Here is a 24,045-nt window from a genome sequence, read left to right as displayed (position 1 = left end):
CATCAAATGATTAATAATCTCTGTTCGAAATCCTCTTCGCCTGCACATGCATCTCATCTTGTTACGTAGCCAAGTCCTAAAAATTTGTTTGTAATATTTTAGCCTCAAATGTGTTGATAATTTGGAACACATTTGAGCTTGCATTGATCGAATGCATACTATAGTTTCAGAAACATTATTATAGAAGAATATAACATCTCTTATGGGAAGTTTTCTAACCCCTCCCAATTCTCAAGGAAGAATCAACATTATCATCATTCCCAACTGAGAGCTTTGCAATCTTCAGCTGAGTGTTGGCAAGGATCTCAGTTCGCTTCAAATCCATCTCTCCTTTCTTTACCTTTGCTTGAGCCCACATCTTCTCCACCTCCCTCATAGCTTCCATTCTCGCTTGCTCGACCCTCAATGCCATCTTGGCAAGCCATGGAATGCTCTCCATCACCTCCCAACTTTCTTCTTCTTCTCTCTTCCTCCTCTTATTCTTTACTTTTTGTTTATCATCACAACGATCATATGGTTGCATGTTGCAATGACCCTCCTTGTGAAGCTTATTAATATACTCCTTGCCTTTGTTTTCTTCACATTCACCCTGACACAGATAAGAGGATATATTATATTGGACCATGCACCAACTGCAAAATTAATTGGGCTGATATCTTTGCCCATAGTTAGAATCTTACTCCAAAGCCAATGCAAGAAAGAAAAAAAAAAAAAATGCTTGCGAGCTGCGGTGATGCAATCATGATAAAAAAGGTATGCTATGTTTTGTTTTGATTAGAAAAAATGTATGTTACATTTAAGCTACATTTTTGGATTCCTGAAACTAGTTTCTATAGCACACGCTAGGAAGATTTGGCCTTGGACAGGCAGGAGAACAGGTCATTTTAGGCTTCTCATGTGCGAGACAACCCTCTATTTGCAATTACTAAGGTAATTCTTTAGTTAATGTTGACCCTCTATTTGCAATTACCAAGGTAATTTTTTAAGGTAATTCTTTATTTAATGTTGCCGGTTGCTTAAGAAGCAACAAAAATGGATGCTACAGCTCTACTTTAATAGTTATCTCCACGAGTATATTTATGTCAAGAGAAATTATATTTATGCACAGTACATCTGCCATTAATCATAACTATTCATTTTTACAGTAGTGTATCAAGATGTTAACTTTATAAATAGATCTGTAGGAACGAGTGGTTGTGATTGATAGTATGCACAGCCATGCAGTGCGTATAATTTAAGAAATAATTTTTCATGTTAGGGCTTAATTTGGACCAAATTGGCATTCAGGCCATGTTGCCCCCAACCTTTATTTTTATTTTATTTTATTTTGTAAAGACGCTGTAACAAGACCCTTAATTTTATATAAAGTGCATCGATCCCACTCACTAGCTAAATTAATTGGACCTAGATGAAATAGTAGTTGATTTGTTGGTCCCAGGAGTGGAGCTCCAGGCAGCCTAGGTGGGCATCTCTTGCACACAATTGGAGCTACATGTGGAGAGTATTTTCGTGGAGGATGACTCTACCACAGTCATTGGCTGGATTCGGGATGAGATGAAGTGGATGGGAGCTCACCCGTTGCTCCATGTTATCTGGGATTTCTTTGGTCACTTTTGTGCAATGACTGTTTGACATATCTATCAGGAGATGAACAATACCGTGGATTGGATAGTATTATTTACTGTCGATTACACCAGAGATTGGTCATGGCACGATGGAGATGTGTGTCCAAGGACACTTTACAATATTTTGTATGCTGATTTTCTATATTGTACTCGTACTAGAGTGGCATGATCGTTCGTTTGTATCAAAAAAAAATATAGTTGATTGTATTATTATTTTTATCATGTGACGCACCTGCCCTACCACGGCTCCCCCTTTGGACTCCGATGAGTATGATGATGGACTTAGTCTCTTCGACGGTTGGTCCACCATCACCAAAGCCATGGTTGGGGCTCAGCATTGGACTAGCCGCTCGATTCGGGCGAAGAGCGGCCATCTAGACCCGCCCATGGCAGCCAACTCAGATCGATACCGCTTCTTCATGGACTCCACCTTATTCTTGCATTGGATCGATGTCTTGGCCGGTCAGGTCGAGCTGGCCCGCATCGAGACGTGCGGACCCACATCCTCCTAGTCCTGGCTCTGGAGCTTGGCCCTATTCTGGAGCACCCATTTGGCCTCATACGCATCCAAGAGAGTCGCCACCGCCCCCTTGATCCACTCATCTCTCTTAGATCATTCCAAACTCGGTCTGACTGCCCTTAGTTGCCCCTCCTCCTTGTCAGAATCATCAACACCTATGGCAACAAATGATGGATCGTTATCATTATTATTAACTTGCTGTAATCGATCTTCCATCTCTCTCCATTCTATATATATCTCTCTCTCTCTTGAACTTGGAAACTATAGAAAGAGAGATAGGAGAAGGTTTTCGAAATGGTGGAGGCTGTGGGGAGGTTTTTAGGGTGGTGGGGAGGGAGAAGGAAAGTGTTGCAGCCTATCTCCAGTGAAGTAGTTGGCTGGGAGTCAAACTGTTGCGCCTTGATATCGAATAGCAGGAAACCTGCAAAATAAGTCCACTTATTAGAAGTTGTCCGATGAGGGATCCTCCGATGTTCAAGTTAGTCAGAGAAAGAGAATAGCCAGAGAATCAAAATGAGAGTTCAAAAGCTTATCACTAGCCAAAGAGTGCCTACCTAGTCTCCCATGACTTACCCTCTTTTATAATCAAGTAGAGCTGTTACTGTGTAACTCCCATCCCTGAATACTCAAAACATGAGAGTTATAGCATTTAGTGGACGGTTACCTTATTAACTAACATTAAGATCGAGTAATGGGCCACTTGTGGGCGACTATTGCACTCCACATCCACATGTAGTTATTGCTCATGTCGAGTAACTAGGCATCATACTTCTGATGTCGATAATCAGGTCGGTCACTAACCAGAGTAAGATGCAAGAGATCGAAAGCAAATTGAGATGAGCGTTCTGCTTACTAGCAGTTCTGGATTAAGTCGATTAGCAGATAATACTGGAGAGACAGATCGGTCATGGGCCGATGTAATGTTTAACTTACATAATAATAATCTGCTACCACGTGTCTAAGTAATGATGAGGTCGGACTTATGATGAGGTTAGTCTTCTGATAACCTCAGCATTCTGATGAGCTTGCCTCTCGATGAGATCGACTTTCTGATGACTTCGACCTTCTGATGAGGTCGGCTTTCTGATGACCTTGGCCTTCTGATGATGTCGATGAGATTGATTTTCTGATGAGCTCCACAGTTGAGCTTTACATCGATATTTCAGCTGAGGTGGTATGACCCCTTAAGGTATCGAGAAAGTAATCGACTATATGTCAAATATCACCAGCTAGTCGTAGGTTGCATGTCGAACCAAATCGGTTGGACTCCGACTAGTTTAGGTTTGTTGCCCTGAGTCGGTGGTCAAGTCTCATAGATCTTAGTCGGTTGAATATCAATTAGGTTCAGATCTGTCGATCCAAATTGGGTTGAGCCATAGTAGATCGGTCGATGCAGAGATGAGAAAGAATTGACTATAGCACTCTTGGTTGGTTGGAAGGTGAGGAAGAAGGCTAGTCGGCTAAGCGATAAGGATCCACCCCAACACTTGTCCCCCAACTCCTGAGTCTGATTATATAACCTTAATTGAGCGAAAGGAGTTAACTAATGTGTAGATCCGAGTTGCTTTTTCTGACAAACTTCATCCTCGAAAGCCATATATAGCCATCTTGTCGTTTCGGGGAGTAAGTCATCATTTTGTAGAATATCTCATTGAATTTGAAGCATAGTCATCGAATCAGAGCATAGTCGTAGATCATTCCATCGAATTGAAACATAGTCGGAGATTATTACATAGAACGTCCCATCAAGCTAGGACATAGTCAATTTTAGAGAAAATTTCTTTAATTTATTCTGGACTAATTGATCCTCAGTCAGTCGGGAGCAAGCCGACTAACTACAACTTTGTTCGCTTGGGCCTGCACGCAAACCATAGCTTATACGCTTGCATCTCTTGGGCCGTAGCTGGTACGCTTGCGGTTGTTGGATTTTACGACTCCGTTAATCGAATAATATTTCATTGGATACTAACCGATGATGCAATTGTTTGGTCGGATGTCAAGCGATCAGTTTGTTCAGTAGATTACGGAGTACTGAAACTTATTCGGCACAGAATTGTAGAATTTTTTTTTATTTATAAGACATTCTTACTGATAGTACATCCATAGATTCTTGGCATTCTAGGTTCGAAAAATTTTCGTACCATCCAAGTTCTCGATTTTGTATACCCCTGGTCGTAGAATTGTCGAGACTTTGTAAGGGCCCTTTCAATTTGGAGATAACTTTCCTTGCTCGATTGGTTTGGAGATTTTGGCTCTTCTAAGAATTAGATCTCCTACTCGAAAGATCTTGAGTTTGACTCGAGAGTTATAGTACTGAGCTATCCTTTGTTGATAGGATGTCATCTTTAGTTGAGCTTATCTCCAAATTTCATCGAGCAAGTCTAGATCAGCTCGTTGCTTGTTCAAATTGATCAGTTTGTCGTAATGCTCTACTTGAGTTGAAGGTAGATCAATTTTAACTGAGATCATAACTTCCTCGAATGCCAATTTGAAGAGAGTTTCTCTAATCGAAATCTGAAGAGTGGTTCAATAAGACCATAGGACACTGTAGAGTTTGTCAGTCCAACTTCCTTTGGCTTGACCAATTCTTATTTTTAGGCTTTATAGAATTATCCTGTTGGTCACCTCAGCTTCTTCATTGGATTGTGAAAGTTTGATCGAAATAAGTTTGTAAATAATATAATATTTCGCATAGAACTCTTCAAACTTGATATTGTAGAGTTATCGATCGTTGTCGGTGATGATTACTCGGGATAGACCAAATTGATAGATAATAGATTTCTATAGGAAGTCGGTCATCTTTCTTTCTATTATTTGTGTCAATAGTTCAGCCTCCACCCATTTGATGAAGCAGTTGATGGCTACAACGATGAACCTTCTTTATCCACTGGCAGGCAGAAAAGGATCGAGTATGTCGATTCTGTTGGAATTCGAGGTTTGATGCATGCATATGTTTCTCAAAATTTTATTTTTTAAATATCACAGTGGAGAATAACATTAAATAATTTTAATCTTAATTTTGTATGCATAAAAATATAAAATCACATGATCTATTTCATATACCGAAATTGATATATACTAAAATTCAGATTGTGATCAAATCACATATTTGTTTCACAATCCCTTTCTTCAAAACTGGATCTGAAAGATAAGAGGCTCTCTCTTAGCCACACAAGTATCCGACCTCTACGAGTATCCACTCGAAATCAACCTGAAACAGTCCTCTTTAATTTGAATTTTGGTTCTCCAAAATTCAGCCTGCTGAATTTGAACGAAGCCTGGATCGTGATTAACACTTGATCTTTCTCCTTGATCTTCTTCTTCTCCTTTTCTCTAGAGTTTCTCCTTGCTATGTACTGCTATCAGATATTAGAAATCAGTAAAAAAGAGGTACCCAAACTCTTTTGGGTATGGAACTCCTTAGGACGCGCATCCCAAGGAAGGGGTGTATAAAACACCCAACAAGAGAGAAAGGGAGAGGAAGAGAGGGCATGGGGAGAGCCTTTGGGTGTGAGGGGCTGCTCATTTTTATGCTCTAGGGACTTTAGAGGAGGTCCCTTTAAATAGACATAAGGATCGAATCCTATTTAATCTCGTAATAAAAGTCCTACTTGCATTAGGATTTCTATTAACTTAAGTTATCCAACTTACATTAGGAAGCTCATTAAGTGCCAACAATTGGAGCCCTTGCACCCATAATTAGAGACCCTAAAACACACCCAAGAAATATCTCATATGAAAACAAAAGGCCCTCTAATCAATGGACACGTCCAAATTGATCAAATCAAGGTGATGCCCCATAATAACTATCAAGGAGATTCACAAGAGACTTGCACCCTTAATTTATGTGATCCATAACCTTAGACACCCAATAATTGAAATCTCATAAATTTTAATCATGTAGGTTATTAGTAGGTAATTAAGTTAGAATTAACTTATCAAATAAATAATCTTAATGAAAAGAGAAATTGGATCCAACCGTGTGCTAGTAAGGTTACCATGAACCCAATGGATTTCTCTAAACTCAATTGATACTTCATAAACTCAATTACTTATTTCAAACCTAATCCCTTTGTTGTATGATCTTATAGGTTTAATTCTATCTGGTAGTGAGACATACAATGATCTCTATCATCGTATCATTGAAACTCTTTTCAATGGATCAGAATAATTTCACTCTAACTCAACAAAGATTGTCGATCCAGAACAACCCTAGTGAGCTTTCACAATCCACTAGTGACACTTAGCAGTATGTAGTGGCAATCCAATAGAACTGAAATGAACCTCTAGGTGTAGTTAACGTATAATTCAGTTCCTCTATCATGAGTTTCGATCAGATGGTAGGTCATGGATAAATCGTCAAACCTCAATATCGGTGATATGATAGATTCAATCAGCTCAAGTGCACATATAACTCTATGAAAACTCTTTTCCATCAATCATACTGCTATGGCTATAGACTTAAGGACTCAACCTCTTAAATCTTATAGGACTACTCCCTTCTGTTAGGATCGATATATCCCATTTTGATGCACATCCCACTCCTACAGTGGATCAACTGTCACCAACATCCACTACAAGGGCTCTTTGAGATCCATGTTGATGTATCAGTTAAACTCCAGCAGTTTCACTGCGAGCAGTGTATCATCTCAGATCAAAAGATCAGTCATACAACTGCAGCATCGAAAAAGTCACTAACGAGTGAGCAGACATCCATGTGACTTCTCGTGTTTGTCACGCTCAGTGCTAGTTGTTCTCTAACAACCACCTGCACTCTCACTCCAGTATCTTTACACTGCAGACTCGAGACCCATCTGTCCGAAGAAAGCGATCCGTATACTGATCTATCCGGATCAATCACCATCTCCATGATGATCTTATGACCAGAAGCAATTTAGGAATCAACCATCAATAACATATACCTCAAATTCTCAACTCTTTGAGAATATATATCATCATCTTGTTAATCCCTTGGATGATTCACGGACACATAGATATGAATGGTAATATAACTATCCAATAAGTACAAAATCATATCTCAGAGATATAAAATGTGTTAGCCAAGATTGGCTTTTAGGGCATACATCCAACAATCTCTCACTTGCACTAAAGTCAATCTGTCATGTACTAAGTTCTATCTTCACAAGACATGCTATAGTCTTAGGCTAGCCAAGTGATTTACCAGTGGATCATCCACATCACATGTGGAGTTTGCTCTCTGCACCTCTATATATTTCTACTCGAGATAGTCGCGTGTTCTGCTGTTCTATGTGCTTGAATATCTGGTGAGACCTAGGCTCCTTAGCAAGGACTATGGTGCCATTGTCTTTGCAGTATAGTGTCACGATATCTGATGGTATGACAATTAATTCTGCAACTAATATTACAACCAGAATGCATCCTACACATCTACAGTGTACTCAGCTTCAATTGATCGATTATTTAGAATCCTTTCAAGATATCGATATGGGAATGCATCCATGATGTAGATTTCTACCATCAACATCAGATATAAAATCTGAATTGATATATTCTCCCACTCCTAGCTTTGATCCTTCTCTGAACATGTCTTTAGTTCTTCTTAAAAGTTTAAAGATATTTTTACAGTAATTTAGCACTCACAGCCTGGATACAACTGATATCTACTTGTGATAATCATAGTATAATCAGTTCAAGTACTTTATGGCATTTGACTATGCCCGAGAGGATAGCAGACCCCTCTCTGAGATTTCTATGTGGAACACTTTCAGCATCCGATCTCTGTACTTTATCTGTGAAAACACAAGCATCAATTGCATCTATCTCTATAGATCTTTAGGATGCTCCTTTATGTCTTTCATGGAAAAATCTATATTCAACTATATTTTAACCGATGTCAGTATTGGACACTCCCACTGATCCTTTTGAAACCCATAATTGTTCATATCTGATTAAACAATTTGACTATTCGAACTTCAAAATTTTTTATAGACTTGATGATCTCCTATCACAAGAAGTAAAATTCATAGGCTATTCCATACAGAAATCTTCAGAAGATCTCTACTCAAGAAAGCTATTTCATATCCCTTTCTTGGAGCCGATGTCGTACATCGCCTCATTATAAATTCTGAGATCATCTCTATGCTCTCCATCTTTCATGAGAAACGACTTTCTCTATATCCTCTATTAAGCATACTCAAGTACCTTTTGAGAGGATTGGAGATCGTACTATGTATACGAGGTGGAGAAGGAATACACGTCTACTGGCTCATAGGTTCTTAAGGTCTCAAGGCTCGATGCTCTTCAGAGACACTCTCTTTGAGCTTAAATTTTCTCTCATTGCTTCATCTTGGTTAAACAATTTTTTGAGAAGATAGCAATAGGTCATAATCACATTGTGATCTTTTCAGAAAGTAGTATCTCAAAATCTTTTAGGATGAGCTTTATAGACCTATCCTCTAACATATCCACCTACTGTGCTAAATACAGATTGGATATTCCTGAATCTCAGAATAATCAAGATTCAATTCCCACCATGCCATATCTTATACGGTGTAGTAGGAACAGGTTTAGAGAGAACCCAATTCCATAGAAATAAAGCATATCCCTAAAGAAATATAAATCAGTGATGTTCATCATGGACCAGCCCATATCTCATATAATTTCTTGACTCTTCTTATCTCACCAAGCTGAGATTTACTAAGAGGGATCCAATATGAAATAATATCATTTTATGAGATAATCGAGAAATTTCTTTCAATGGTATTGCATCCTCGATCCGATCGAAGTACTTTCAGAAATTTTTTAATTTGTTTCTCTACTTACATCAAAATTTTTTGAATCTTTCAAAAATTTTAGATTTGTATCTCATATACAAAGTAGAGACAACTCCTTGGTTAGCACATCACATGGGCTACACACATCAAATATGTACGAAGATAAGTATCTCAGTGGTCCTTTTTCTTTTGTCTCACAAGAGTAGCTTGATCATATTTTCTCAAAGAGATGATGCACAAACTAGATTTGACTCAGCAGTCAATGAGCCCAAGCTCATATTTTTTTTAGTTTGTTAATCATTTCTTGTTCAATATGACTTAGCTATAGATTCCACATATACTTTAAATTTTATCTCAATTTTGGATCTCTCGGATCCAATGGCATTCACTGATTGCTCAATTAAGTTCACATATACATCAACATGTAAATGATAGAGACTGTCTTTAAAAACTAAATTTAAACGATGATTGTGAAGGATAGATACCCATGACCGCAACAGCAACTGTTGCCCTATAGCCAATTCAAGGGTTACTTTCTCAGCCCTCTATCTTTCCTTCAACTCTACACTAGAGTCCATAACTCAACTGGGAGAAAAAAAAATCTTAAGGACAGTATTGAGCAATTTTGACATGCCTACTCTAGGCGTATCTTTGTTTCTTTAGGCTCTTCAGGTATTTACCTTTGAACTTTTTCAAGATTTCTTTATTAGCAACACTTTGATCAATTCAGATGAGGTGCCATGATAGTCTTTCATATGATAGTTTATCACAAACTACTCATATAAAGTAATCAGGGATCGCAGGATCAAATCCATAAGTAATTCCTTGTGCATGATCATGTCGAGCTTTTTCAGACTTCTTAATATCCTTAATCATTATCAAACAACGATTATAGACTGACTGCCCATTGTGCATCACATGCACTGTGCAACTTTGATCACCTCACAATACTTATGGATGAATCAATATGTCGTTGGCAGTATACATGTACTCATGCATAGCACCTATCTTTATTGTCATTGTCCATCCAGTCGTCAAGTATAGCTCATTGACTATGGATTAGACAGGTTGTTAATATTAAAATAATCTGATAGAGAATATTGCTTAATTTTTTAAAATTAAGAATAATTTTTAAGTTTGTAAGCCAGTCTATGTACTCGATTTCGGTTAATCGATTGATATCTAGGATTCAAGCTAGAGAGTTGGAAGCTGACACAATGAACAATAGAAAGCAAAGATTTTAATTAGGTATTTGTATTTATTTTATAATTTTGCTCTAAAAACTTTTAGATGCAAAAAGAGACTCTCACTATTTTATCAGAACTCCCACACTCTTTGGGTGGAGAAACGAAAATCCTAACGTGATAATTGAGTTTCTAGTGGGTGCTACGGTCCCACTGATATCGTGCACCTCACCTAACAGTTATTGGTAACACGAATAAACACCGATGCATCGATAACTTTTTATCCAGATGCTTTTCTAAGCATATTGCAGCCACTTTATCTCCGAGTCATGTGGACTCACCTAACAGTTATTGTCCGTACTTTTTAGTTAAGTCAGACACATCGTTCACAAGTAAGTGTAAAGCCATCATTGGATCCCTCACCTAATAGTTATTGGACTCAACTCCATCTTTATTTCACAGTAACTCTTTGCTAATAGAGTGGTTGCGTGTTCCTGATACAACTGAACCACTATGATCAGTCGAGAACAATCAACACCGGTAGCACGTCTGCATATCTACAATGGTGGAAGATCTTGAACTTAATATTTTGTGAAAAGATTTGGGTTTAGATCTCATTTAATCAATCATCATATGACTGATGTAATTGGCATAGGCTAAATAAAACCACCAAGCAACCATATTTGTGACTCCATCTTTCAAATTAGTCAGGTAAGTGAAGATTAGTGGGGGTCCCTCCGTTGCTTTCTTTAAACACCAATAAATTATTCAGATAAGCAAACGAAATTAATTAAATAACCACCTTTCAATTACTTATCTTAGATATCAATTGAACAATTAATCAGAATTGGTTAGCTCAAGTGAATCAGACTCAAAACAATAAGCCAAATTAGGTCCTTAGGTTAATCGATTCTACATATAAGACTCAATCGATTTGATCAACAATAATTGTATGATCATTAACTTAATTGATCTAACTCAATTCAATATTTGATTCGGTTTAACCAATTACTTAATCGAATTAGACCCATATGTCCCAAATTAAAAATCTTAGATGTAATCCTATTACATGACCTAATTTTTGATTTTTTCATGACCAAAACTCTCATGCACAAACATAAATTTTAGATTCTAAAATCATATTTCAGATCTAAATTTTTTACATAAAAGTAAGTATTAAAATATGAAAATAATTTTTAAGTTCTAACATACAATCATATATCACTTATATGCATGTAAAATCAGATCTAAACAAAATTTTATATCTAAATATGATATTATATATCTCAGATGCTAATCATAGATTAGATTAAAATTAAATTTATGATCTAAATATGTAATCATATATCATACATATGAATCAAAATTCAGATTATAAAAAAATATAGATTTCATGCATGTATTTATTTCACATGAACTAGAACTCTTTCTAGATCAATTTTCAGATCTATGCATGCATCAACATATCAACTATATATTCTAGAATTAAATTTAAAATTAAATTTTAGATTTGAAGATCAATTTATACATCTCATATATAAAAAAAATTAATTTTAAATTTTTTTTAAAAATATGTATATTAAAATTCAGCATATGAAAATTCATGGCTCTAATACCACTATTAGAATTCGGAATTTGATGCATGCATATGTGTTTCAAAAACTTTATGTTCTAAATACCACAGTGGAGAATAAGATTAAATAATTTTAATCTTAATTTTGTATGTATAAAAATATAAAATCACATGATCTATTTCATATGCTGAATTGATATATGCTGAAATTTAGATTGTGATCAAATCACTTACTTATTTCGCAATCTCTTTCTTCAAAATTGGATCTGAAAGAGAAGAGGCTCTCTCTTAGCTTCACAAGTATCCGACCTCTATGAATATTTACTCGAGAGCAGTCTGGAACAGTTCTCTTTAATCTAAATTTTGATTCTCTAAAATTTAGCCTGCTGAATCTGAACGAAACCTGGATCGCGATCAACACTTGATCTTTCTCCTTGATCTTCTTTTTCTCCTCTTCTTTAAATTTTTTCTTTGCTATGTGCTACTATCAGATGTTAGAAACCAGCAATGAAGAGGCACTCAAACTTCTTTAGGCATGAAACTCTTTGGGACGTGTGTCCCAAGGAAGAGGTGTATAGAACACCCAAGAGGAGAGAAAGGGAGAGGAAGAGAGGGCGTGGGGAGAGCCTTTAGGTGTGAGGGGCTGCTTATTTTTATGCTCTAGAGATCTTAGAGAAGGTCCTTTTAAATAGGCATAAGGATTAAATCATATTCAATCTCATAATACAAGTCCTACTTGCATTAGGATTCTTATTAACTTAAGTTATCCAACTTACATTAAGAAGCCCATTAGGCGTCAATAATTGGAGCCCTTGCACCTATAATTAAATATCCCAAAATACACCCAAGAGATGCTCCATATGAAAATAAAAGGCCCTCTAATCAATGGATACGTCCAAATTGATCAAATCAAGGTGGTGCCCCATAATAACTATCAAGGAGATTCATAAGGGACTTGCATCCTTAATTTATGTGATCCATAACCTTAGACACCTAATAATTAAAATCTCATGAATCTTATTCATATAGGTTATTAGTAGGTAATTAAGTTAAAATTAACTTATCAAATAAGTAATCCTAACTGAAAGAGGAATTGGGTCCAATCATGTGCCAGCAAGATTACCATGAACCCAATGAATTTTTCTAAACCTAATTGATACTTCATAAGCTCAATTACTTATTCCAGACCTAATCTCTTTATTGTGTGATCTCATAGGTTCGATTCTATCTAATAGTGAGACATACAATGATCTTTATCATCGTATTATTGAAACTTTTTTCAATGGATCGGAATAATTTTACTCTAACTCAACAAAGATTGTCGATCCAGAATAATCCTAGTGAGCTCTCCCAATTCACTAGTAATACCTAACAGTATGTAGTGGCAACCCAGTAGAACTGAAATCAACCTCTAGGTATAGTTAACATGTGATTCAGTCCCTCTATCGTGAGTCCCGATCAGATGGCAGATCATGGATAAATCATCAAACCTCAATATTGATGATATGATAGATTCAATCAGCTCAAGTCTATATGTGACTCTATGAAAATTTTTTTCATCAATCACACTGCTATGACCATAGACTTAAGGACTCAGCCTCTTAAATCTCACAGGACTACTTCTTTCTGCTAGGATCGATAGATCTCATCTTGATACACACCACACTCCTACAGTGGATCAACTATCGTCAACATCCACTACAAGGGCTCCTTGAGATCCATGTTGATATGTTAGTTAAACTCCAGCACCCTCACTGCGAGCAGTAGTGTCATGTCAGATCAAAAGATAAGTTGTACAACTGTAGCATCGAGAAAGTCACTAACGAGTGAGCAGACATTCATGTGACTTTTCATGTTGGTTACGTTCAGTGCTAGTTATTCTCTAACAACCATTTGCATTCTCACTTTAGTGTCTTTACACTACAGACTCGAGATTCATTTATCCAAAGAAAGCGATCTATGCACTGATCTATTCAGATCAATCATAATCTCCATGATGATTCTTTGATCAAAAATAATTTAGGAATCAACCATCAATGACATATGTCTCAAATTCTCAATTCTTTGAGAATATGTGTCATCATCTTGTTAATCTCTTGGATGATTCATGGACACATAGACATGAATGGTAATATAACTGCCCAATAAATACAAAATCATGTTCTAGAGATATGAAATGTATCAACCAAAATTGACTTCTAGGACATACATCCAACAGACTCCCTATTGATCAAATGGCCAAGGTGCCAAAATAGTGGTGAGATGACTAGACGGGAGTCTTTGAATATTGGCAAATCTTTGACATTGGTCGCACTTCTACACTAAGTCAGCAGCATCCTTCTGCATGGCGGTCAATAATATTCTTATCGAAGAATCTTGTAGGATAGTGACTCGCCCCCAAGTGGTTGCCACAAATGCCCACGTGCACCTTCCAAAGAGCATAGTTGGCATCGGAAGGTCGAAGACACTTAAGCAGGGGCAAAGATGTCAATCTTCGATAAAGTTGATCATCGATGATCGCATACTAAGCCGTCAGTCTCTTCATTCGACGTGCCTCAGAGGGATCTGCTGTCAAGATTTTGTTAGTCAAGAATTCAACAAACGAGTCAATCCAGCTTGATTCGTGATCGACCTGGACTGGATGCACTTCTTCTCTGGAGTCAATACTTAAATTTTCAAGATGCTCAATGAAGATTCTCTCCAACTCACCGTGGCCAGATGTAGTGAGTCGGGACAAGAAATCAGGTTGAATATTCTTCGAGTGAAAAATGCGGGGATCTCAAAGCAGTCAACATTTATTTACAGAGATCTAAGCTTCTTTAAGTACCTAAGAAGAGTCAGATCTCGGGCCTCATATTCTTCTCAGGATTGGCCGACAATTAGCTAAGAGTCGGCGAACACCTTTAGGTATTTTACACTGAAATCTTTGGTGATCTTCAGTCTGACTAACAGAGCTTCATACTCAGCTTGATTGTTTGAAGCATTGAAATCAAACTGAAGAGTATATTCAATCATCATCCTATCGATATTGGTTAAGATGAGACCCACACCGCATCCTTAGGCATTTGAAGCTCCATCCATATGTAGAATCTATGTTGGCTCCAAAATTTTCTCTTGGGGTTGATCCTTGACTTGACTATCATTGGTTGGTATGCATTCGATAATAAAATCGACAAGTATTTGAGCCTTCATCGAAGATCGAGAAATATAAGAAAGATCGAACTCACTGAGTTCAACTGCCCATTTGACCATTCTTCCCAAAGTATTTGATTGTTGAAGTAGAGTTCTTAGGGGGAGATTGGTCAAGATTTTTACTGAGTGGGCCTGAAAATAAGGTCGTAGTCATCGAATAGTTGATGATATTTTCGATCTGAGAATATCTTATTTCGATCTCGTGCAATACCCGACTTATGTACTAAATGAATTTTTGCACTTTATTTTCTTCTCGAACTAGCACCGAGTTGATAGCTTCAGAAGTTGTAGCCAAATACATGAATAGTTCATTGTCGGTATTTGACTTTGTCAGAAGTAGAGGAGAGTTTAAGTACTACTTTAGGTTGTCGAAAGCCTTCTGACACTCTTTCATTCAAGTGAAGTCTTTTATTTATCTGAAGATCTTGAAGAAGGAGAGGCACCGCTCTGCAGACTTGAAGATAAATCAGCTTAAGGATGCAACATATCCTGCCAATTTTTGAATATCCCATCGAGAAGTCAGAGGCTTCATGTCGAGAATAGCCTTGATCTTCTTGGGGTTAGCCTCAATGCCTCATCTTGTCATCATGAAATCGAAAATTTTTTTCAATATGTCACCAAAGGTGCATTTAGTCGGATTCAGTTTCATCTGATGTCTCTTTAAGATGTCGAAAGTTTCTGTCGGGTCATCGATATGAAGAGAAGCTTCGTTGTTCTTCATGAGTATGTCGTCGACGTAGATTTTCATATTACGATCAATCTAGTTCTTGAAAACTTTGTTGACCAACCTCTGATATGTAGCTTCGATATTTTTAAGACCGAAAGACGTGACTTTGTAGTAGTACAGACCTTATCAGTGATAAACATAGTCTTCTCCTCATCTTTGGATTCCATCCGAATTTAATTATAGCCAGAGAAGACGTCCATAAAGTTGAATAGTTGATGGCCTGATATAGCGTCGACTAGTTGATCGATCTGAAGAAGTTAAATGCTATCCTTTGGATGGGCGTTATTCAAATTGGTATAGTCGATGCATATCCATCATTTGTCATTAGCTTTCTTGACCATCATGATGTTCGCAAGCCAATCAGGGTAGGTTGCCTCATGAATGAAGTCGGCTGTCAGTAATTTATCAACTTCTTCGTCGATGGCCTTCTGTCACTTGGGAGTGAAACTTTGTTTATTTTATCTCACCAGCTTGTGCTTGGCATCATCATTTAGTCGATGGATAATCGCATCAGGAGGGATGCCCGACATATCTAAGGTAAACCAGGCGAAGACATCTATATTCTTCTTAAAAAAGGTGACAAGCTTCTCCTGCAGTTTGCATTCATTAAAGATCCGACCTGGATAGATTTAGTTGAATCTTCATCGATGAGGGGCACTGAGATAAGTCACTTTGCGGTTCTCTCCAACTTTCTTCTTCTCTTTGATCTAGTCCCTCGTCAATGGGAAGAGCTTCGGTTGGCTTCTTTCCTTTGATAACAGTTAAATAACATTCTCGGACTAACTGTTGATCTCCCCTCATTTTACTAGTTCCTTTTCTCATTGGGAAGCGCACGAGCAAGTGGTATGTTGAGATAATTGCTCGAAGCGTATTCAGTTCGGATCATCCCAAAATAACATTGTAAGTGGAAGGTACCCGAACCATAAGAAAATTTAGTTGCACGGTCGATTGTCGAGGTGGTTGTTCGATGATAACATGGAGTTCTCTCTCCTTCTACTTTGATCAAATCCCTAGTAAACCCAATTAGAGGAATGTTGATTGGTTTAAGTTGGTTAGTAGAAAATCACATTCGAGAGAAATAATCATAGAAAATCATGTTAGCAGAGCTTCCATTATTAATAAGACATCATTTTATTATAATTAGCTATTATCATTGATACAACAATTGCATCATTATAAAGAGTTTGGACTCCTCATAGATCTTCTTCGAGAAAATGATGTCGTCATTTGCTCGCTGATGTTTGGAGGAGTTTTTCGAGTCGTTTGCCCCCCGAAATTTTGGTTCTGTCAAGATCATATTGATCACACCTGTCGTAGGTTGAGCATGAGTTTCTTTCGTGGGATGTGGCTGTGGTTGAGGATCATCGGATAGCTGCACAGGTCGGTCCTGCACGTATTTTTTGAGACATCCTTGTCTTATGAGGGCCTCTATCTCGTTCTTCAACTGGATGCATTCTTCGATATCATGACTGTGATCATGATGAAACCGACAGTAGCGCTTTAGATTGTAAGATGTTGCCTTCGACTTCATCAGCTGGGGTCATTGAAGGTAGTTCTCTCCCTCTATCTCCATAAGAATCTGCATACAAAAAGTAGTTAGAGGGGTGTAAGAATCATATTTGCCCCCAAAATTTTAGACTTCAGACTTTATCAGAAAGGTGGAGCCTCCCTCTCAGTATGGGTTCAGTTGGGCCTCGCAGAGGTTCTTTCCTTCTTGATCTTTTTCTTCTGACCTTTGTCCTTGGATTGGCATCGGTCAGTTGCACCCTCCTCGATGTGGATGTACTTTTGCATGCGCTCAAGGAGTTTAATATAGGATCGGGGAAGCATCTTGTACAGAGAGTAAGTAAACCTCAAGCTTCGCAGTCTCTGCTTTATGGCCGCAATAGCCGTCGACTCATTGAGATTCCGGACCTCTAAGATGACGGCTTTGAAATGCACCACAAAGTCTCTTCAGGATTCTCTATCTTATTGTCTGATGGAGAAAAGGTTGTCGGACATTCGTGGCATCCTTTGGTTGGTGTCGAAGTATGCCACGAAGAGTTGTTCGAACTGCTCGAATAAGTGAATACTCCCGATTGAAACCCAGAGTATCATGTTCGGGCAATTTTTTAGAGTGTGATCGGAAAAGCAATGTAAGGAAGGGCATCGGATGCCTCTTGAAGAAGTATGAGAGCTTTGTAGCTCTCAAGATGGTCGAGTGGATTGATGGAGCCGTCATATGGCTTTATATACGGTATCTTGAACCGACTAAGAATCAGTTCATCGAGGATCTATCGAGAAAAGGGCAGATGAGTGCTGATGTCAAGCTTGCCGGTGGGATCCTGATTATTTATTTGGAATTGATCTAGGTGGCGATCAAGCTCCCTTAGCTTACCATTGTATTCGTCCAACCATCGCTAAGATTCATCAAGATATTTGGAATATCCTGGGATAGAACCTTCCTTAGAAGAACTTGATTGTGATCGTGGCCTCTTTCTCTTTTGTGAGGCTCGTCGAGAGGAAGGAGATCGACAATCATCAAAAGCGGCACATGGAGCGTGTCGAGAGTCAGGATGTAGTGACCATCGGATGGGTCGATGACTTGTCCAGTGGGAATATCGAGTCGAATGGTGGGATGGAGAATGGGGCCGATGAGTGTGCTAGAAAGATGCATCATACGGTGCCGACTCCTGTAGCAAGTTGTTGCTAGTTTGCTGTGACTACTGATCATGAAGCACTGGGCTCCCCGAGGGTCGCCGGAGGTGCATCATGCCGTGATGAGCATCGAGCAGAGCTTGTGGAAGTATTTTGAACTCTCATCTTGGCCATAGTGGTTATTGGAAGAATATTCTTTTCTTCTCTTTCCTGGCATGCCAAACTATTGCAGTCTGTCTCCGATGAAGTAGTCGGTCGGGAGCCAAACTGTTGCACCTTGGTGTCGAACAATAGGAAACCTGCAAAATAAATTCACTTGTCTGAAGTTGTCCGATGGAAGACTCTCCGATGCTTAAGTTAGCCAAAGAAAGAAAACAACTAGAGAGCCAAAATGAGAGCTCAAAAGCTTATCACTAGCCAAAGAGTGCCTACATGGTCCCCCTTGACTTACCCCTTTTTATAATATAAGGAGAGCCGTTACTGTGTAACGTCCATCCCTGAATACTCAAAACGTGAGAGTTATGGCATTTAGTGGGTGATTACCTCATTAACTAACGTTAGGATCGAGTAATGGGCCGTTCGTGGACGACTATTGCACTCCACATCTGTATGTAGTTAATGCTTACGTTGAGTAATTAGACATCATGCTTTTGATGTCGATAATCAGGTCGGCCGCTAACCGGAGTAAGATGAAGAAGATCGGAAGCAAGGTGATGTGAGTGTTTCGCTTACTAGTAGTTCTGAATTAAGTCGATTATCAGATAATATCGAAAAAGTAGATCGGTCATGGGCTGATGTAACGTTTAACTCAGATAATAATAATCTACTATCACGTGTTCAGGTGATGATGAGGTTGAACTAATGATGAGGTCGATCTTTTGGTGAGCTCGGCCTTCCAATGAGGTCGACTTTTTGATGACCTCGATCTTCTGATGAGATCAATTTTCTGATGAGATTGATCTTCTGATGAGCTTTATAGTCGAGTCTTACATTGGTATTCTTGTCAATCCGAGAACTCATGAGTCCTGAGGACATCAGTTGATGTAGTATGACTCCCTAAGGCATCGAAGAAGTAGTCAACTATATGCGGAATATCACCAGCTAGTCGTAGGTTACATGTCGATCCAAATTGGTTGGACTCTGACTAGTTTAGGTTCATTGCTCTGAGTCGGTGGTCAAGTCTCGTAGATCTTAGTCGATCAAATGTCGATTAGGTTCAGACTTATCGATCCCAATCAGGTTGAACTATAATAGATCGATTGGTATAAAGATGAGAAAAAATTGACCGTAGCATTTTTGATCGGTTGGGAGGTTAGAAAAAAAATTAGTCGACTAAGAAATGAAGACCTATCCCAACAGAAAGGGGTGGGACGTCAGAAGGTGTCATCTATGGTATCGGGCTTTTTCTTTTGGGTGCAATTGTTTTTATGGGCATAAAATATTGGGCTAGTTTTGAGTGGGTTAGTGGGTGGGAGGGGAACTTTCGGCCGTTAGCGTGGAGATGAGGCCACTTTGCTGATCTCCACCAGCACCGACGACCACGACTATTAGAGGTTCCATCACGCGTTGTTGTCACCCATTGAACGGCTACACGTAGTAGCCCACTAAGAACTCGGGAGGAAGCTCTAGCTGCTCAATCGTTAGCGTCCAGTTCGCAGGGGTTATAATATTAAATAGACTTCTGTTCTACTCTACAATGCAGACTCTCTGATGCCTCTATTTGTTCTCTTGTTTCTGATTATCAGATAGGCTTCAAATTTTTTGGCTCATATGGTGTGTGTATATATAAATAGATTTAGATAAGATCGGTCGAATTTAGATTTAGATCTGATCAAATCAAAATTAGACAATAGAGATCCTTTGATTGATGGTTCAAGCCATTAGATATGATTTACTACCTCAAAACTGTTTGTACACCATAAATCATATGATTTGAAGATACATAATCTATGCATCAAATAATTAAAAAATATATTTAATTCAATTTTTTTTGGACTATTCAATTTTTTGACTATTTGATGCATAAACTAAAGATTTTCAAATCATATAATTTTTTTTGTGTGCAAATAGTTTTAAGACAGTAGATTATATTTAACGGCTTAGATCACTAATATAAGATCCTTATTATAGAGTTTTGATCTGATCAGATTTGAGTTCAAATATGATCAATTTGATTCTAACCCTTCTCTCTCTGTGTATATATCCAGAACTTTAGATACAATATTAAACTGGGCTTGGCATGTTGATAGTGCACATGAGAAGAAAGTATGGTTGGCTGGATTTTGATGAGAGGCTACATGGTTCCGGTGGATATGCCTGGTTTCCATGCAAAGACATTTGCATGAAAATTTCTTACTATATATATTTGTCTATTAACTTGTGTTATGTTGTAGGAAATATTTGATACTAAAATATATATACCTATGCCATGAAATGTTGGACTAGTCCAGGGCTTTCACATTATATGCAACATACGCCAGATCTTGCTATTTTTGGTACATTTGGTATATACAATAATCAAGAGCATTTGGTAGATGGTGATGGTCTCAATAATTATAATATATCTGATAAATAGAATATTTGCTTTAAGATATACGTAAAAAGAGAGTATATTCATAAAGAGAGTATATTCATACTCGGTCACAATTGCCAAATTTTTAGAATTCTAAGATTTTTTTTTTGTTTCTTTTATTTGGTAAGAAAAAATATGGGAGGGGAGGGGCAACCAGCATAGCAACCCTCAGTCATTTAATCGAAGCTCCAATATTTATTGAGACTTGAACCTAGATCATTTGGTTGGAAATCAAGATCCATTCTGCATGAATATCCATCGAGACTTGAACCTAGATCACTTGTATCACTTGGTTAGAAACCAAGGTCCATTCCGCATGGGCCACCACTGCAGTGGTTGATTTTCTTGTTCATATGAGATTATGTTAGATACAAGGAATACATTCAATCTGGATGGATATATAGAAAAGCATTTTCAAATCTCTTTGAGTTTTACTGGTGCATCCTCAGAAATTTGGAGCAGGTAATTATAACAATAAATCGGGTTGATCACTTTTTATCTAAGAAACAATATTTTTCCTGTTTATCTTAATAAAATAGTTTTTGGAACCCAGATCTTCATAAATCCAAATACAATTTGCCTTTTTGGAATCTAATATTCTCCTGAGTGCAAGGACCGAGCTAAACGGCGTAAACCACTAGACCAAACTTTTTAATTGAATGTTAAAACTTTTCCAGGGGTATTAATATAAAATGGTATTATAGTTATTTTATATTTGAAACAAATACTTGTTAACATTGTCAGCGACAAAGCTAACAAGAGGGATATTGCTGCAAAAATATGATAAGTTTGGGAGTAATATGATGACAATAATGACTTTCAAGTAGTAAATATGCACTATCCTATATTGCAAGGGAATACATAACAAAAATCCAAAAAATGGGAAAAAAAAGGGGGAACCGTGAGTATTACTGCTTTAGTGCATCTTTTTATGGCACAATTAACGAAATTTTTAGAGCCATCAAAATGGGCCTTAGCCCGCGGGCCGGCCTATTTAGGTCCTTAAAATAGTAGGGCTGGACCAGTGTTTTAGCAGTCCGTTTAACAAAAGGGCTTTTTAGCCCGATCCGTTTATGGCCCGGCCCGTGAAGGGCTGGTCCGTCTAGCCCCCGGACCAGTCCGTTTTTTTTTTAAAATTATTTTAAAATAACTTAACCACTTAAAGTAATTAGTAAATAACCAATTATTTTTAAAATATCCTTTTTCTCATTTCTATGCCTCATTAGTCATTACTTCCATCATTAATGTCTAATAACTCAAATCACTTTTTCCAAGCCTTAGTCCCTGTTCATCTTCCCACTACCCATCTGATCATTATTACTCTCTCCTTTCTTCAAATATCTGTGGTGGTTCTGTATTTCTGCTTCTTTAAGCCCTCAAAGGTATGTCTTATTATCTTGTCAATCTTTTTTTTTTTAATTTATTGATGTTTATAATGATTTTATGGAATGAAGTCATGCGAAGGATGCAATTTTTTTTTAGACCACCATAGATGCACACGTAAATCACAGGAAGGATGTAATTTTTTTTTTCTGTCTTTATATTTTTTTCTGGACTCACTATGGATGCACATACGAATCACAGGAAGAATACGGTTTTTTTTTCTATCTTCATGTTTTTTTCAGATTCACCGTGGATGCACACACGAATGCGAACACTGGAGGAAAGGGAGGACGCGGATGCAAAAAAAAAAAAGAGAGCAGGGGAGAGAGAGGAGGACACGGATGCTAGGGGAGAGGGAGGACAAGACACAGGGGAGAGACTATTTTATTGCCAGAACTTTTTGCTTCCCATCTGTCTTTTTTTTTAGTTCCATTACTAAACAAACAAATAGATATAGCATCAAATCTAATGGAATGACCCACTGTTGCCTCTCACCCACAGTGCCACCCACCCATCGTTGTCAAAGTTTAAATTTTATTGCTAGCTCTTTCTGATTTCCGGAGAGAGGAGCATACGGATGCATCGTGGTTGGCTCCTAAGGATACATCTGGACATGGAATACAGTGGAAAGCAAAAAAAAATTGATGGATTATGTTCTTTTTATTTTTTATTTCATGATTGATAAGAATCTGACAGAAGAAATTATAAAACTGGACGTAAGATTTCACTTTTTATTCTTGTCATAGAGCTTATTATCTTAATGTTTCTTCACGACTACTTCATACATTTTCTACCAACTCAGAGAGGGAGTCAATACTTGTTTTATAAATTATAATATCCCTATGCTGATGATGCTATCTTATTTCAAGTTGCTCCTGTATACATTCACTATCTACTATTTTACCATACTCAGTACTATCTCCAAGCTATATGTTTTTATTTTTTCTTGATTTATTCAAAAATAAACATGCTAAAATATTGATGGGTTAATCATTGGATGATTGATTATATGATACTTTAATTTGATTTTGCAGTATGGATTCTGAAAATATTGATCATAGCAAAAATATTGATGATGATGAATTAGAAATGTTGGATGCACCTAAAATTTCTCCTAGTCAACAAGAAGGCACAAATAATAATTTTGAGAAGAAATCAAGTAAAAGAGCTAGATCTACCAGCTCACAAGTATGGAATTGTTTCACTAAAATAGGTGTGAAAAATGGTAAAGAAAAGGCAACATGTAATGGGTGTGGAAAAGAGTTTGTTGTGGGTGGTGCTAATGGGACTTCTCATCTATCTCGTCACATGTCGAGTTGTAAGCTTCTACCTAAATTTTTTGATGTGGGTAAGATGATATTAGATCATACTAGAAAGTTAAAATCTAGAAAACTTGATCATAAGCGTATACGTGAAGTCATATCTATGGCTATCATTGAGAATGATCTTCCATTTTCATTTGTTGAATATAAACGGATTAGAGAACTTTACTCTTTACTTAATCCAGATGCAAAACATTATAGTAGAAATACTGCTGTGTCTGATGTGATGAAATTTTATATGGCTCAGAAGGAGAAATTGAAACAAGTCATGCATAAGAGTCCTAGTAGAATATGTTTGACCTTTGATTGTTGGATTGCTTATAGTAGTGAGGGGTATATTTGTTTGACTGCATATTTTGTTGATGAAAATTGGAAGCTAAATAGTAAAATTTTATCTTTTTGTAAAATGGAGCCTTCGCACTCTGGGGTTGAATTGGCAAGAAAGGTATTTGATTGTTTGAAAGATTGGAAAATAGATAGAAAAGTATTCTCTCTTATTTTAGACAATGCCTCTGCTAATGATAATATGCAAGATATTTTGAAGGAATAACTTGC

At 37.5% G+C, this 24,045-nt stretch overlaps 1 pseudogene; it reads right to left on the bottom strand.

Annotated features, from left to right (window-relative positions):
- Window positions 1-214: 214 nt before the first annotated feature.
- Window positions 215-2,361, bottom strand: LOC105057595 (uncharacterized; annotated as a pseudogene).
- Window positions 2,362-24,045: the final 21,684 nt, after the last annotated feature.

The sequence above is a fragment of the Elaeis guineensis genome, chromosome 14 (assembly GCF_000442705.2).
Source record: "Elaeis guineensis isolate ETL-2024a chromosome 14, EG11, whole genome shotgun sequence".
Lineage (NCBI taxonomy): Eukaryota > Viridiplantae > Streptophyta > Magnoliopsida > Arecales > Arecaceae > Elaeis > Elaeis guineensis.
Note: the sequence above shows the minus strand (reverse complement) of the source record. Positions and strands in the feature narration are given on the sequence as shown.